The sequence below is a fragment of the Dendropsophus ebraccatus genome, chromosome 4 (genome assembly GCF_027789765.1).
Source record: "Dendropsophus ebraccatus isolate aDenEbr1 chromosome 4, aDenEbr1.pat, whole genome shotgun sequence".
NCBI classification, from domain to species: Eukaryota; Metazoa; Chordata; class Amphibia; order Anura; family Hylidae; genus Dendropsophus; species Dendropsophus ebraccatus.
This window is the reverse complement of record NC_091457.1, coordinates 17587602-17592060: the sequence shown is the minus strand read 5'-3', so window position 1 is coordinate 17592060 and position 4459 is coordinate 17587602.

Below are 4459 nucleotides of genomic sequence, written 5' to 3'. Positions count from 1 at the left end.
CTGGATGTTTCTGCAGTGTTCCCTGGAGGTCAACTAGTTGCGTGATGGAGTGTTGTGTAAACGGTCCCTTGGCGAACCGCGCCAACAGTCGACCCGCTTTGCCCCCATGCCTAAACAACAGAGCCTCAAAGTAGGACCTATGTAACTCCTCCCTCCGTTTCATCCATTGTTCATATTGGTCTCTGGCTTGTTGCCAGGCCGCCCTCGTGACCTCAGTAGGAGTCACTAAAAATTTAGTATAGGCTTCCTTAAGGGAGGTGCTAAATTTAGAGATGTTGGCCGAGACCTTCTTTTGGAGAGACGCCCTATATGCCATAATGCGTCCACGTAGGACAGCCTTAGCTGCGTCCCAGAACAATTGAGGCTGTGAGGCGTGTTCAGTGTTAGAGGTAGAGTATTCCAGCCACCATCCCTTAAGGAGAGTCTTAAAGCCGTCATCTTTGGCAAGGCCTATAGGGAACCTCCAAATGAAGTCGCTACCCCTGGGCAGTTGGGTAGTTACGGTGCACGACACGGGGGTGTGATCAGATATGACCATATCTTCAATATTGGGGGTTAAAATTTTAGGGAGGGTGCTAGAGGATGAGAATATGTAATCAATCCTTGACCAGGAATCGTGTGGGGCAGAATAATAGGTGTATTCCCTTGAGTCTGGATTGAAATACCTCCACACGTCGGTCATGGATGTCCGCTGTAACAGCGCCAGCAGCGGCGTTGTAGAGGCATGGGAGCCACGGGGCCTAGAGCGGTCCTCCAAGGGCGCTACGACCTCATTGAAGTCTCCAGCTATCAGTTTATTTTGCACTGGGTCTGCTAGGATCTGGTCAGTAAGATTAGAAAAGAAGAGAGAGTTGTTAGTATTTGGGCCATATACATTATAAATAATCATGTCCTCAGAGATCATTCTGACGTGAAGTTTGCATAGTCTACCGGCATCATCATGCGACACCTGTATAACTTCGCCCTGGAAGGAGCGGCTAATCAGTATGAGCACACCCGCCTTACGATCCACTGCAGGAGAACCATAGACCTCCTTAACCCATAATTTCTTCAGGCGGAAAAAATCCTCAGATGTCAAATGGGTCTCCTGCAGTAAGACTACGTCCGGCTTCATACGTTTTAGGTGTCGTAGCATAAGCACCCGTTTTTGCGGGGACCGTAGTCCCTTAATGTTCCAAGACACCAATTTTAACATAGACCTGTATAGTACAGATAAATGACATAAGGATTGGAAAGTAAGATAGGAACCCTCCGCGAGTCTGGACCCTCCCCCTCCCATCCCTCCCTCCCTTCCCCAACCACCCAACTCCAACCCCCCCTCTAAACAATAACATAACCGCTATTCTGGAACCCCACCTAACAGCAGTATCCAGCTAGCATTGGGTTACAGACCTCACTTTTTTCCACGCAGGAACTATACTGTTCCACAAAGAAATATTAGCCTTAAACCTGCCGGGTATTCCGGACCCGCGCACAGATAGAGTGGTATAACTTTAACTATAACAAGAGCAGAACTGCATAGCCAACATCCCACCCCTTAAGATGGTCTAAATCGTGGACCATGTCCCTCCGACTCTAGAGAGTCTAACTCATAACCATACTCAAACGGAGTCAGCTCTGGCCCAGATCAGTCCTGCGGTATGGAAGGACGGTGTTGTCGTTGTTCTCTTGGCGCGGCGTACCAGTCTCCTTCTCGGCGTTGCGCTGAGCGACAAGGGCTGCCGTTGTTATCCCGGGGAGATGTCGGTGTTCTGGAGCGTCGAGACGATCTTGGTGTATGCGGCTTGTCCATTAGGATCTCCTCTAGGCCGTCCTTGGCTGCTTCAGGTGAGTGGAAAGTGGAGTAGGACCCATCAGGATAGAAAACCCGGAGCGTCGCCGGGAACAGCAGGGCGAAGCGGACGTGTTTCCTGAAGAGGGCCGAGCAGATGGGCGAGAATAACTTGCGCCTCCTTGTGGTCTCGGCGGAGAAGTCTCCAAAAATAAGCAATTTGGCCTCCTGGTATGTAAGATCTTGCTGCTGTTTGCGGAAAGCTTGGAGAATCTCCACTCTGTCCGAGTAATCCAAGTAACGCACAATAACTTGCCGTGGGCGCTTGCGGTGTTGTAGTGAGGCATGGGAAGTATCCCCAAGTTGAGTGCGTTCCGGGCCCAAGCGGTGGGCTCTCTCCACTTTACATTTATGTGGAATCCCCAGCAGTGTTGGAATAGCAGACTCACATAGCTTTGCCAAGTCCTTTTGTGCTACTGACTCCGGCACACCCACTATGCGCAGGTTGTTGCGCCTGGAGCGATCCTCCAGGTCCTGCACCTTGTCCCAAAGTTTGTGGTTGTCAGAGCGCAAGTTTCTATAGGAGGATTCAGCAGCCTCCATCTGTTCTTCCAGAAATACTATGCGCTTCTCTGCCTCCGTCAGACGGTCGCCATGTTTAGTTACTGTGGCTTGTAGTTTCTGCAGAGAGGCCGCTATAGTTGCCGCCAGCGTCTCCTGGATTTCAGGGACAATCTGTTTCGCAACCTCCGTGGCCAGTCTTTTATAGTCCACTTTGAACGGCTCTCGGTCTGCCTCACAGACAGGGAGGTCAGTGGAGGAGCGGGATGGGGAACTATCCCGTGAGTCACGTGGTACAGCACCCGCCATGTTGGGCACATCAGGGGCCGAATCTTTGTCCGATCTGACCTGTGATTTGCTGCGGGTTTTGGTCTTCATCGTCTGGACAAAGCGGTCCATGCAGCCTCCGCGCCCGTCTGGCGTAATCGGGAGTCGGGTGCGACCGTGGTGCGGGTCTCAGGCAGTTCTAGATCTGTGGCGGGAGCGGAGCAGCCGGCTCGTGCGTCCTCACTGCATGGCGCCGGAACCGGAAGTGCCCAGGTTGCTTAGATAGCGGCCTTCAGCTCGTCTGCATTGTTGGCTCTGGTGTCCTTCATCTTCCTCCTGACAATATCCCATAAATTCTCTATGGGGATAAGGTCTGGCGAGTTTGCCCGCCAATCAAGCCCAGTGACGCTGTGGTTAGTAAACCAGGGATTGGTACTTTTGGCCGTGTGGACAGGGGCCAAATCCTGCAGCACAGGGAAGCATGAAGTGCTCTAATATGTCCTGGCAGACGGCAGCGGTGACTTTGGTGTTGATGAAACCCAGTGACCCTACAGCAGCAGATGACATGGCTCCCCAAACCATCACTGATTGTGGAAACTTCACACTAGACCTCCAGCAGCTTGGATTGTGCCTCTTTACTCTTCCTCCAGACTCAGGGACCAAGATTTCCAAATGAAATGCAAAATTTACTTTCATCTGAAATCAGCCCCTTGGACCACTGATCAGCAGCCCAGTTCTTCTTCTCCTTGGCCCAGATAAGAGGCTTCTGGCGTTGTTTATTGGTCAGGAGTGACACATGGGATGCAACACTTGTAGCCCATGTCCTGCAGACGTCTGGATGTGGTGGCGGCTTTTGAAGCACTGACTCCAGCAGCAGTCCACTCCACAAATGTTTAAATGGCATTTTCTTTACAATCCTGTAAGACTGCGGTTCTCCCGGTTGCTTGTACACCTTTTTCTACCACACTTTTTCCTTCCACTCAACTTTCCATTAATATGCTTTGATACAGCACTCTGAGAACAGCCAGCTTCTTTAGCAATGAACTTTTGTGGCTTACCCTCCTTGTGGAGTGTGTGAATGACTGCCTTCTGGACATCTGTCAGGTCAGCAGTCTTCCCTATCATTGTGTTGCATACTGAACCAGACTAAGGGACCTTTTATAACACTTAGGAAACCACTGCAGGGGTTTTTTGTTAATTATTCTAATTTTCTGAAATACTGACTTTTGGATTTTTCTTGGCTGTAATCCATAATCATCAACTTTAACAGAAAGAAATGCTTGAAAAAGTTCACTCTGTATGTAATGACTTTATAGAATATATGAGGTCACTTTTTAAATTAAATTACTGACAAAACTTTTTGAATTGAAAAACTGATTTTTTTTTTTTTATTCTAATTTATTGCAAACCATTGTATGTACACAGCGACCCCACCAGCAGAATAGTGAGTGCAGCTCTGGATTATAATACAGAATGTAACTCAGGATCAGTACAGGATCAGTAATGTAATGTATGTACACAGTGACCCCACCAGCAGAATAGTGAGTGCAGCTCTGGATTATAATACAGAATGTAACTCAGGATCAGTACAGGATCAGTAATGTAATGTATGTACACAGTGACCCCACCAGCAGAATAGTGAGTGCAGCTCTGGAGTATACTACAGGATGTACCCATATATGATTACAGATGGTTAGCAGCTCGGTACATACACACTGTACACAGAACACACAGCGATCAGCACTGATCACACACGATACAATGTAACATTCCAGGCATCACGTGATCTCTGCGCTCAGGAGAGAGAGAGAGAGAGAGAGAGAGAGACCGGGATAATCACGTGACTGGGCTGACGTCAGA